Source organism: Ambystoma mexicanum, chromosome 11, assembly GCF_040938575.1.
Source record: "Ambystoma mexicanum isolate Mex_15411 chromosome 11, UKY_AmexF1_1, whole genome shotgun sequence".
NCBI lineage: Eukaryota > Metazoa > Chordata > Amphibia > Caudata > Ambystomatidae > Ambystoma > Ambystoma mexicanum.
Genome location: NC_090934.1, coordinates 1,172,424,834 through 1,172,438,834, shown reverse-complemented (window position 1 = coordinate 1,172,438,834; position 14,001 = coordinate 1,172,424,834).

Genomic DNA, 14,001 nt, shown 5'->3' with positions numbered 1-14,001 from the left:
CAGGGCACTGAGAGATACTCAAGAAAAGATCCAGGAGCAAGTAAAATCACTGAAAATTGAGTACTCTAACCTACAATTACTGAGACGTAAAGCCGGGTACAAACAATTACATCCCCATTATTCAATAGGAGCCCTTGTTGAAAGAAAGTCCTGAAGATATTTTGGACACTTATAACCCTACTATTTTAAAAGTTAGACATGAACCACAACTGGCTGGGTCAGATTCTACCTAACCACTGGCTTATTATCAGTCCACTCCAAGTAACACTATGGTAGGTCCATTGAGCCCCTGAAATATAAGCATATGAGCTCTAAACCTTTCTCGCCTTCCTCAGCCACATTTGAAGGGTTCCTAAATACAATGCTTAATACTAGCACTGGTGCATTCCTGCTCATACAACTTCTGGGAGGAGGCGATACTTTGGTTACTGTACTTGCCCCATGAAGCACTACAGATGTGTTTAATATGTGTTTAATATGGTTCAGAGATTCCCAAACATATGAGAAGATCCTGTTAAGTTCCAGGAGGAACTTGAGGTCATCATCGATTGTTATCATCTCACATGTGTTGATTAGAATCGGTTGTTGCGAGCAGTGCTGCCCAGAGATACATTTACCTTGCTTAAAGTGTGCGCTAATTGGCCAGCTGAAAAACCTGATACTGCTAGGGATTTGAAAACATTTACTTATAGACTGGTGCAAACTATCATTGAAATTTATCCTCAAAAGACAGTTTGGTCTAAGAGAAATGCATGCAAGCAAGCCAAAGGTGAAAATCCTGTGGAATATCTTGAACGTCTGAAACAATATGTTGAACAATACTGTGGGATTGGTGATACAGCCGTGGTGGCTCATTGTGTCATGGGTCTCCAACCCAAGGTATCAGAAGGAATGAAGGCAGTATTAATAGAATGGGAAGGAAAGGGGTTGGTAGAAGTTTTATTGACTGCACAGCATTTTCATGAAAAGGTAGAAAGACAAAAAGAAACCAGTGAAGCCAAACTCATGGGGTTACAGATACAGAGTAGAGGGTTTCGCCCTGAACCAAGTAGGTGGGGACGGGGAAGAGGGAGAGGAGCACCCCAGTCATTTGAGCGAGGGCAAGCTTCTGAGCGGTATTACGCAAACACTACAGTGATCAGTGTAATTACTACAAGGAGTTTGGAAACTGGAATGCAGTGTGTTTATATCGGCCTCAGTATGGCGGTTGAGGCCAACCACGCTGAGCTCAATTGCAAGGTCTCAGCCTCCCCCGCCACCACTTCAAACCTATGGTTAGAATTGCCAGGGGGCCTCTAAACTTGTTGCACCACCTATAGCGATTGATCCACTGCCCCGTATATTAATTGTGTGGTTGCTGGTCAAACAATTTCATAATTGGCTGACAATGGAGCATGACGCTCCACATTAAAAGTCTCTGACTTTCCGTAAACGATCATTCTGATGATGTTATGTTATATGTATTAATACAGCGCTAACAACCATGGACAACAGCATCTTGGTGCTTAAACTGAAGACAAGTGGTAGAAACCTAAAACAAACAATAATTAAAACAGATACATTTTCAACAACCGACGAAAAGATAGGTAATGTTCCGTAGCACGAAGGGACAAAGGTAATTTATTCCATAACTGAGCAGCTGCAACGGAAAAAGAACAGCCATTGAGTCTTGCCTGGTTAAACCTAGGAACTTGAATCAAGAGTGCCTCAGAAGAGCACAGAGACCGAGATGGAGTATAATGGCAAAATTTGGCTTGCAAGTATTCCGGGCCAGCCAGATAAAAGGCAAGATGAGCAATTCAAACTACTTTAAATTCCACCCGTTTGTTGACTGTAGGCCAATGTAGATGATAGAGTACAGGGGAACTAGTTAGAAGTAGAAGAGGAGTTGAAGTAGCCTCTCTGGCAGCTGCATTTTGTAATATCTGGAGTCAGTACAGGAGATAGGCAGGTTGAGAGAGTTAAAGAGAATGGCATTAATCAACAGACATAGACGAAGAAACAACTGGTGCGTGAAGATGAGCAGGAAGAAAAGGCAGAATTGTTTGCAGTAACTTGAGTTCAAAATAACCCTTTTGGCAGACAATTTAACACCAAGATTTTTCACAATGGTAGATGACTTAGGTAAAGCCCTGAGGGAAGGGTGCCAGAAGTCTAGCATCCACAAAGATGCCCCTATAACGGAACGGTCAATAGGACTTCGGTTAGGGGGTGCTGTTGAGCAGCCAACAAGATTGCTGCTTAGCATATTTTCTCCACAACTCAGCCCGCTGAATCCCTGAATGGTGGCGGTCCTACACAACACCTAGTGCTACAATCCTGCGTGTGTCTACCCCATGAGGCGGTGAACACTTGGGGTGAATATGGATGTCGGATGTAAAACCGTGCCTCTCCGGTGCTGGCCTGAGCCTGTGGGCAGAGAGGTGCAGTGTGTCGACAGAGCCCGCCATGCTTCACTCGAGCAGGAGGCGGTGCCCTGCCCCCACGCTGCTCCGTCCGAGCGAAGCAGACAATAGCAGGACTTTGCATCCGGCAGTGCATGCTGGAGCTGTGGTGCTGAGCCGCACCTCAGTGGCTGTCAGGGACTTGGGATCTGGACGCCGTTGGTAGCTGCATGCACAACTTGGCACAAGGCCGTGTGAGGCAATCCCAGGCGACCACAAGAGGTGAGTGCCCTGCCCCCATGGTGAGTGAACCTGCTTGAGCCCCCTGTGTCGCTGTAAATTCTCATACTCCTCCTACTGCCAGGCCCACACGGCGGTCCCGGGGGTGAACATTTCACTCTGACCTCAGGCTAATTGGCGCTCTAACCTACACATAGGCCCAATCTGCAACTTGCAGAGGGAGAAACGCCCATTCTCCACCCAAACCGGTTTGCGCCACTGCAGGACCGGTGCCCCAGACAAGGTGTACTGTAGAGCCTTGTTGTCCTTTGCGGGTCCCTACTTGATCTGTGACTGCATGTTATACAACTTGGCACCTACACAGCCGGAAGAAGAGCAGACGCGAGTATGGCGGTCGCCTACCTGGGAGACGGCACAAGCCTTCCTCGCCTCACACGGAGACCAGGTAGAGAGGGGTGCAGGTTCAGGCCCTGACAATCATTCTGGAGCAGTAGCAAGAGTGTGCTCTTATTGGTTTACCTGACTGGCCCTGCACCCACCCCTATGCAAATCTACCATACCTGCCCATTAGGACCAGAGGAGCAGACGACAGAAATATGTCAGGGGCCATGGATACATTTACCAAGGTGACCCCTCGTGAGGACCCTGGTCCTTCATCTGGCTACCAGCTGGAATTGGCTCAACCCACAATGGCATCCACCACGAACCTCACGCACATGATGGAGGCCATGGCCAACGGCTTTGCACAAGTGCACATAAAGCTAGACGACATTACTGCTAACGTGGCATCAATGTGGTCACAACAGGCAAAAGAAGTGGTGCGCATAACGGAGGCGGAAACAAGAATTGGGGCAACGGAGGACACTGTGCAGGGGCTCCAGGTCACGGTGGCGAGCCTTGCAAAGGAAATCAAGATTGTGAAAAACAAGTGCAACGACCTGGAATCACGCTCAAGGAGGAACAACATCTGAATAGTGGTGGTACCTAAGGATGCACTTTAGGGCGGCATGGAACAAGCTGTGGAAAATCTCCTTAAAGATCTACTGGGTGACCCTGCGCTGTCCCCTATGTTCGCATTCGAGCGAGCACACTTAGCCCTTACTCCCAAGCCAAAGCTAGGGGAGTTTCCTCAACCAATCATCGCAAAGATCCTCAGCTGTAGAGACAGAGGGCCTCATTACGAGGAAGGCGATAGAGGGTTAACGGCGCCGGTACAGCTGCCGGCGCCGTTAACCCTCTACCGCCTCATTACGAGGTCTGCTCGTGGGTCCCTCTAAGGACGTCTGGTAAAATCAGGTGTCCTTAGCGAACCCGCTAGCAGACCAGGATGCTAACAATGGGCCCGTCATTAACGGGCCCGTTGTTAGCATCCTCCCCATTCCCATCGAGCCCTATGGCGGCTCAAATGGGAATGGGGATGTACCAGGTCTGGGTCCCAGGAAAGGGAATTACCGGGCCCTCCAAGGTCGGAATGGCCCGGTAATTCCTCATTCCTGGAACCCAGACCAGGTACCCGGTATGGGGGTAGCCATGCCGCTAAAAGCGCCATGGCTACCTCCATACTCGTAATGAGGCCCAGAGACATAATATACTCTGCCTCGCCAGATACAAGAAAGAACTGCACTTAGGTTCTCAAACTATCTGGATCTTCCCAGACTTTTAATTGTCAGTACAACAGGAGAGACGCCATTCCATTGGGGTCAATAAAATACTGAGTGACCGTAGCATACAATACACAATGTTGTTTCTGGCTCGCCTGAAATTCCGATTCCAGGGCAAGCTGTACTTCTTCACGGTTCTTTCTGAGGCGGTAAACTTTATTGAAGCTCAAATACCGATCCCAGATCAAGAACAGCCTATAGCAGTGAGGCAGCAATCTAGCGACTGCCGCCACTTACTAATATTGTTATGTAATCCGATGGGATTGTGGGGGGCGGGCCAATGTGGCAACAGTTAGCCCCATAGCAGTTTCTTAGTTAATGTTGGCGCACTGTTTCCCTGTACCTATCCAGTGGGGTCTTAGGGGGGAGGGAAGCAGGTTCACACTGCAGGTTGGGTGACGGCAGTGAGGGTGGGAATTTGGGATCTACGCCAGCAACAGAGCTGGTCAAATGTTTATGCGCTAGTTGCACACGTTGGGTGAGGAGGGGTGAAAAGCGTCAAAACAAATTGGCAGCAAGGCACATGGATGTAATTGGCCGAAAGATGTGTAGGTGGAATATGAAGCGGGATGACTAAGTGGGGCATGTAAACGTTAAACAACAACTGAAATGGTGTTGAAGGTGATGAGCTGGAATATTAGAGGGCTAGGGAACTTTACTAAATCATGAAAGGACTCATGACGAGTTGGGTGGTATTCCCGGCGTAATATCCGCCGAGCGCTATTTGCGTTAATGCTGGGATGTGTGGCGTAAATAACGCCAGATCAAGATTTGCCGTGCACGCGCACACGGCCTTGCCCATTAACGCAAATAGCGTCTGGCGGAAAAAGTGGCTGCGAACCCGAAAATCCAGTGCGCATTCTGCTACAGTCGAGCTACCGCGCTATTAGCACGTGCTAATAGCGCTGTGGGAAATGCATCACTGCCGGAACGGGAAATAAAGCAGCATCGATTTTGGAAATCACAATCCACTGAAAATCGCAGACCCTGGAAGCCATCCACTCTTGAAAATCCTGAAAAATGTCCCAGAAGCGTACCAGGGGCAAGTCAGTCTTGGACAGTGTCATAAAACCCAGGTTCTCTGACCAAGAACTCGCTATACTTGTGGAGGAGGACATAGAGCATCAGAAAGAGCTGTATGGGCCACAGCAGCGTAAGACGAGCTCACAGCGGCGAACACAGATCTGGAGAGAAGTGAGCCAGAAGGTGACAGTGGTGGGCCGTGTGACCAGGGGCAGGGAGGACTGCCGGAAGCGGGTGAATGACTTGCAGGTCTGTGTCCGTGGGCTCCTGCCAAAGCACAGGAGCGAGAGCATGGGGACTCGAGGAGGGCAACCACCACTGGAGTTCACACCGTGGGAGGAGCAGATGACCATCCTAATAGACATGGGTACAATTGAGGGAGTCAGAGGAGCGGAGTCTGGCACCGGTACCCAGGAGGCTGCAGGTGAGCAACTCCCCGCCCCCTTAGAAAATGCATTATTTGGTCAGCCCCACCCCTCCATACCCAGTGTGAATGTATGTGTTTGCAATGTGTGTGATGCACTGCAGCCACCCATGAGTGCTCCCTTGTACCACTGTACCCTGTCACCCCAGGTATCATGACTAGCCTGAAGTACCTCCAATGTATCAATGCTACCCCCAAGGGAAACAGATCCATGGCCAGGCCACAGCAACGTGATGTGTGCATGTGTATCAAAGCCCCCCTCCTCACGTACAGGCTCATGGGAGCTGTGCATTCACAACAGACATCGGAAGATGACTGTTAAGATGGATTTCTGAACTCTTTTCCTGGAGGGGCAGAGGTTCAGAAGGCCAGCCTAGTTTCTTGGAACAGGGTAACCTCTGGACAAGCCAGACCAATCAAGGTAGCAATCGCGGCGGTCAAGACTAGGTCTCAAGAGGGGTGAGGGTGACTGAAAGCCCGCAATAAGCACACAAAGCAAGGACACTTACAAATTACTCCAAGCAGGTGTTATATTAAAAATATAGACACATTTATTACAAGGCCTTTGTAATATTGACCATAGTAAAGAATCACGATAAAACTCAAGTAAACCAATACATCACAATCAAATACAGTATATATACAATTACCGAAGGGTCTAAAGAGTTAGAAGCACAAAATATGCAGACCACCTAGATGGGGAGGAAAACAGGCAGTGCAAGTAATCGTTTAGACCCAGTTCGCCTTCAGAGGCCACCTAACTAGAAGGAAGTCCGAGCCCTACGAAGAGTGGAGCCTTGTGCTCAAAAGTACCTGCACACGCTGGTGCCGATGGGCCAAAGGGAGTCTCTTCAAGGAAGTCAGTCAGTTCAGAGTGGTGAACAAAGGAGGGTGAACAGATCTCCGCTACTCAAGCGCGGCCTCCACTGGCGGGCAGAAGCAGAGCGCGAGTGCAAAAAAGGTATGCTGTTCAACACAGCGAGGAAAAGCTACAGGCTACTGCAGGAGGGTGACCAGTTCCTAGCGTTGCTACTCACCGGTCCCCGATGCAGGCAGACCCAGGCCTCTCCGCGTCGGTTTCAGTGCTGGCAGGTTCAGATGCGAGCAGGGGACGTCTCAGCGTCGTGTAGATTCCGTGGCAGCAGAAGTTAGAGTTGAGGATGTCCCAAACGCAGTGAACCCGCACAGATTGTTACCACAGCAGGGCAACGGAGCGGCCGTGTGTATTTCAGCCCAATGTACACTTCTCACTTCAGACCTGGGAATGCCAAGTGTACTAATCGTGTGAGAGTGCTAAGGACTCGGAATACAACACAACCTGACGGCGGTAACAGAGCAAGACTCCTGTGTAGGCTGGTCAGTCCACTGGATGGCCCAGAGACGCTTCTGAAGGCTTACGTGCAGGAGATGATGAAGATGCCGAGAATAGTTGTTCCCACTATTCCAAAGGGTCGAAGTACCAGTACAGGCCTTCTCGTTCGATCAGAGGCAGAATGGTTTCACAGAGCGACAGCAGTGCAGAGGAGCAGTCCTTCAGCGGGTCACCAGCGATTCCTCGGTTCAGCCTCGTAGTTGCAGGATACTTGGCTCCTGTATCCGTCGTTCGTGAGAACTCAGGAGATCGACATGGTAGTGGTGTTTCCAGCCTCCTCTTATCCAGAGTTCCCTTCGCGCCAACACGGAGAGGACCCAATGGGAGATCTGCTCACAAAACACTCACTCCATACGTGGACCTTTCACGGACCACAGTGGTCCCAGGCATTCAAGACACACTAGACTCTCTGGTACCAGGATGTGTATTGGGACCAGACATCCCAGCCCACATCCTGGAGGCACACACAAGGCCTGTAGAAGCCGGCGAAAGCATCTGTGTTTCGCGGGAAAGTACATACCCAAATAAGGAAGGCCCCGGGTCGGCTCGACCTAGGGAAGGTGAAGGAGGCAAGACGGTCAGCGGGCAGGACTAAAGCCTCGTGGTCTGGCCATCTTGGAAGCCAGGCCACCATTTTGGGCTAAGCACTTAAACAGCCAAATGGAGCTCAAAACACAAAGAAACGATCGCTGCCACCAGTCCCATCCGTGATTCACTTGCACCGTTTGTTAACAATCCCAAGAGAGTGTCTAGGGCCTGTAGAGTGACTAGAGACCCAAGAGAGCAGTAACTTAGCTTACAGTGCCTTCTTGTGTCATGTTGTGCGAAAGCTGCAACATGATAAAAGAACTACGGAAAACAACGTTTCCCGGTACTGACTGCCTTAAGGGCATGTCAGTTTCCCCATAAGAATGGAGCGAAAGCCCAGAGGAGTGCGGCAGAAGGCTGCGCTTCTCTGGCAAAGTCTAGATCAGGGTGAAAACAACAGCAAAAAGTTTAGGGGTTGCCACATGGAAGGAAAATTACCTACAATTAAGAAATCTTTCCTAACACTGACACACCAACATGTCCGAGCAGTGTCCCTCCACTTCCAACAATCACAACATAGTGAATAACAAATATGTAATGGCCAAGCATGATACAAAATGTGCCCTAACCCTCTGTAAAGCATTAAATGCATGATACAAATGTAAGTTGCCCTCTCCTCATACCACAACCTATGTACCCTACAGCCACGCAGCGATCATCACAGGGTAATGTTGATGCGGAAGAAGCAGGCACATCCAGCCGCATGCCCAGACGTGCATCGACCAGCACCACCACCATGCAAAGGGATCGTCCTGAGAAGTCAAAGGACAGGACACATCCCAGGTCACCCCACCACAGCCCAGTCAGACCGGCTCAACGTCCACAAGCTAGCAGGGTGTCACCACCTCAAACGCTGAAAGCCACCAGGGGTTTGCAGGATGTGGAGGTAGCCACCAGTGGGACAAACACAGATGAGGGCCACACATCCACTGAGGAACAACATGGTTCACCAGTGTTCTTAACCAGCCAGAGTGTCACTCAGGAGATGGGCACACCCCAATGGACCCCGGAGCAGGTGCCAGCGGAAATACACACTCCCCATGTCCCTGCATGTGTACGTCGTGCCCGCACACCATTGCCTGATGTGTACAACCCTTCTTATGTCTCCCCTGAAGGCAGCCCCTCCAACCGCGGCAGCCCCACCAGACAGGCCACCATGTTTACCGACAGCTCCCCTACCACCCTGCGCAGACCTTTCAGGTCGATCAATACCACACCTGACAGACCCAGAGTCACGAGAGTTGCTGTAATGGGATGGCTGGATGTCACAGAGGAACGCCAGCAGAGAATTGAGGCCATGGCAGCTGACCACAACTGCCACATTAAGGCAATAAACCGTGCCATTCGTAATGCAGCCAAGACCATGGCACGTGACAATGCCTGCACCCATAGAGTGGTTGAGGGCTGTACAGCGGCCCTGACTGGATTTGGACAGAGTCCATGAGCTGTGTGAGGGCCAATCTGCTCATGCAGAGCAAATGGGCGAGGTGAACAATCTGCTCAGACAGCAGCTGCAGTATGCAGGAGCAATTCCATCAACCTCCACGACACCCACAGAGGGATTTCTGGAGGGTTCGCCCAGGCGACGTTCCCTTCGCAATCTCCCACGCCGCTCACCAGAGGGACCCGGACGTGGAAAGCGTCCACAACCATCATAGATGGACATAGTACAGTTGGGCCGAGGCCCGGGCACAGGGACCCACATGCACCGTTTTGGGGTGTTTCAGGTGGGAGGAGGGATTGTGTGCTGGGGTGCTTCAGGGGGGAGGGGGGTTGTGTGCTGGGATGTTTCGGGGGCAGGGGGGGATTGTGCGCTGGGGCGTTTCAGGGGGAGGAAGGCTTGTGTGCTAAGGTGTTTCAGAGGGGAGGGGGGTTTGTTCCACAAAAGATTAATCTGGGTCATACTGCATAGAAAGCTTGGACATTCTTGATTGTATTAAAGTGCTCTTAATTTTACAAGTGATATTTTTGACATGTACCCATCCACCAGATCAAAAATAATAGTCAATCAACGCCTGTCTGGCCAACTGTTAAGACGGATTTCTGAACTCTGTCCTGGTGGCGCAGAAGTTCAGAAGGCCAACCTAATTACTTGGAACAGGGTAACCTCTGGACGAGCCAGACCAATCAAGGTAGCGATCACGGCGGTCAAGACTAGGTCTCAAGAGGGGTGAGGGTGACTGAAAGCCCCCAATGAGCACACAAAGCAAGATCACTTACAAACTACTCCAAACAGTTGTTATATTAAAAATATATACACATTTATTTCAAGGCCTTTAAAACAATGACCGTAGCGAGAAAATCACAATATAACGATAGTAAACCAACACATACCATACCAACACACTATATATACAAATACGACAGTCTCAAGCGTTAGATGCACGAAATGGGTAGTCTACCTAAAAGGGAAGGAAGACAGGCAGTGCGAAATAATGCTTAGACCCAGTTCGCCTTCAGAGGCACCTAACTAGATGGAAGTCCGAGCCCTGCGAAGAGTGGAGCCTTTTGCTCAAAAGTACCTGCACGCGCTGGTGCCAACGGGGCAAAAGGAGAAGCTCTTCGAGGGAAATCAGGCAGTTCAGTTTAGTGCACAAAAGAAGAAGAACACGTTCCGCGACTCAAGCGCAGCCTCCACAGTGGGCAGAAGCAGAGCGCGAGTACGGAAAAGGGTGCTGTTTGACACAGCGGGGAAAAGCAATGGGCTCCTGCAGGAGGGTGACCAGATCCTAGCTATGCTACTCACCGGTCCCCGATGCAAGCAGACCCAGGCTTCTCCGTGTCAGTTTCAGCAGCTGGCAGGTTCAGAAGAGCAGGGAACGCCTCGTCGTCGTGTTGAGTAAAAAGACGTCCCAATCGAAGAAACCCGCACAGTTTGTTACCACAGCAGGGCAACGGAGCGGCCGTGTGTATCTGAGCCAAATGTACACTACTCACTTCAGACCTGGGAACGCCAAGTGTACGAAGCGTGTGAGAGTGACAAGGTCTCGAAATACTACACAACCTGGCGGCGGTTACAGAGCAAGACTCCCGTGTAAGCTGGACAGTCAGCTGGATGGCCCAGAGACGCTTCCGAAGGCTTACTGGCAGGAGATGGTGAAGATGCCGAGAATAGCTGTTCCCGCTATTCCAAGGGTCGAAGTACCAGTACAGGCCTTCTGGTTCGATCAAAGGTGAAAAGGGTTTCACAAGTCGACAGCAGTGCAGAGGAGAAGTCCTTCAGCGGGTCACCAGCGATTCCTCGGTCCAGCCTCTTGGTTGCAGGATACTTGGCTCCTGTATTCCTTCGTTCGTGAGAACTCAGGAGATCGACATGGTAGTGGTGTTTCCAGCCCCCTCTTATCCACGGTTCCCTTCGCGCCAAAACGAGGGGACCCAATGGGAGATCCGCTCCTCAACACTCACACCATTCGTGGACCAATCACGGACCACGGTGGTCCCAGGCATTCACACCACCCTAGACTCTCTGGCACCCAGGATGTGTATTGGGACCAGACATCCCAGCCCACATCCTGGAGGCACACACAAGACATGTAGAAAGCATCCGTGTTTCGCGGGAAAGTACATGCCCAAATAAGGAAGGCCACGGGTTGGCTCGACCTGGGGAAGGTGAAGGGAGCAAGACGGTCAGCGGACAGGACAAAGGAGCCTCGTGGTCTGGCCATTTTGGGAGCCAGGCCACCATTTTGGGTTAAGCGCGGAAAACGCGCTTAGAACGCCAAAAGGAGCTCAAAACACAAGAAACGATCGCTGCCACCATTCCCGTCCCTAAATCACTTGCACCGATCAGATACAATCCTAAACGAGTATCTAGGGCCTGTAGAAGGCTAGAGACCCAAGAGAGCTGTAACTTAGCTTACAGTGCCCTCTTGTGTCATGTTGCACGAAAGCCGCAACATGATAAAAGAAACTACGGGAAACAGCGTTCCCCGGTACTGACAGTCTTAAGGGCATGTCAGTTTCCCCGTAAGAAAGGAGCGAAAGCCCAGAGGAGTGCGGCAGAAGGCTGCACTTCTCTGGCAAAGTCAAGAACAAGGTGAAAAACAACAGCAAAAAGTTTAGGGGTTGCCACATGGAAGGAAAATTACCTACAATTACGAAATCTTTCCTAACACTCGCCCCTCCCAGACTATGGACAGGGTGAACTAATCCACCCCTGGATGAGTCTCTTGTTCAGGTCGGTTAAACATTCTGGACAACCCATCAGCATTGCTATGTTGGACACCTGGCCTATGCTCAATAGTGAAGTCGAAGCCTTGTAGACTTATGGACCACCTAAGCAACTTTGGATTCTCCCCCTTCATGTTCATTAGCCACTTTAAGGGCTTATGGTCAGTTTGCACAGTGAAGTGGGTCCCATAGAGGTAGGGCCTCAGCTTCCTTAGGGCCCACACAACAGAGAAACATTCTTTCTCTACCGTGGACCATCTGAGCTCTCTGTCCTTAAGCTGGCGGCTAATAAAACCAATAGGGTGTTTCTTACCCTTCTCATCTACTTGTGATAGTACAGCTCCTATCCCAGTGTCAGAGGCGTCCGTCTGCACGATAAAAGGTCTTTGATAATCAGGGGCCCTGAGGACAGGGGCCTGGCACAAGGAGTCTTTTAAGCCATTGAAGGCCTTCTCACACTCGTCGGTCCAAGTTACCTTCTTGGGTTTCTTCGGAGTTGTGAGGGCAGTCAGAGGGGCAGCTATGGTGCCATAGTCTGCCACAAGATTGCGGTAATACCCCGTGAGTCCTAAGAAGGCTCTCACTTGGGTTTGCGTAGTGGGGGTAGGCCAGTCTTGTACTGCTTGTACTTTACTGGGAAGAGGCTGTATCCTCCCTCCACCTACTTCATGTCCAAGGTAAACCACTGAGCCTTGCCCAATCTGGCATTTACTAGCCTTTATGGTCAGGTGTGCTTTCTGAAGAGCCTGGAGCACAATCCCGAGGTGTTTCACATGGTCTTCCCAGGTGGCACTGAAAACTGCTATATCGTCCAGATATGCAAGACAGAATTCGTCCAACCCATTCAACACATGATTCACAAGCCTCTGGAAAGTGGCAGGTGCATTCTTCAACCCGTACGGCATTACCCGGAATTGGTAAATGCAGTCTGGAGTAGAAAATGCTGTCTTCTCCTTGGCATGTTCTGCTAAAGCTATTTTCCAATAGCCAGCAGTGAGGTCAAACGTGCTGAGGTACTTGGAGGCACCCAAAGTATCCACCAGCTCATCTGTTCGAGGCAAGGGGTGTGCATCTGTCTTGGTGACATCATTCAGAGCCCTGTAATCCACGCAGAACCTCAATTCAGAAGTGCCTGCCTTTGGAACCAAAACCACAGGGCTGGACCAAGGACTACTAGAGGGTTCAATCACCCCAAGGTCTAACATCTTGTTGACCTCGGTCTTAATATAAGACCGTACTTTGTCTGACATCCTGTATCCCCTACTTTTGGTAGGTACACTGTCTCCTGTGTCTATGTTATGTTTGCACCAAGGTGTCAAACCAGGCGACTGTGAAAACAGGGGGGAAAACTGCCTAAGCAAACTTTTCACCTCAGCCTGCTGATCAGAAGTCAGGTGAGGGGCCACTCGGACACCCTCAAAGGAGCTATCTGAAGGACCGCTTTGGAACAGGTCGGGGAGAGGTTCCGACTCCTCTTCCTCAACATCTGAAGCCAGTAGCAGTGCTGCGATTTCGACTCTTGGGACGAAAGCCTTCAGCCTATTCACGTGAAACACTTTTGGAGCCTGTCCAGGCCTTCCAAGGTCCACTAAATAGTTAACCTCACCCAGGAGCTCCACCACTGTGTAAGGGCCTGACCATTTGTCCTGTAAAGCTCGAGGCCTTATGGGATTCATGATCAGGACTTGCTGACCAGGTGTAAAGTTGATGAGGGAAGCTTTCTGGTCGTACCAATGTTTCACCAGCGCTTGTCCTGCCTTCAATTTATCACTAGCCAAGCCCATCAGAAGTACCATCCGTTTTCTGAGCCCTAGCACATAATCAACTACGTTGGTAGTAACAGGGGGAGTGGGCATCTCCCATCCCTCTTTGACGATGGCTAAGGGTCCCCGTACGGGATGACCGAACAGAAGTTCGAAGGGGCTGAAGCCAACACCCTCCTGGGGTACCTCTCGGTAGGCAAACAGTAAGCATGGTAAAAGAAGATCCCATTTTCTTCTCTGAGGTTCCTCCAGAGCCCCAATCATGCTTTTTAACGTTCTGTTGAAACGTTCCACCAGACCATTGGTCTGGGGGTGGTATGCAGAAGAGAACTTGTAGGTGACCCCACATACTTTCCACATAGCCTGCATATACTTC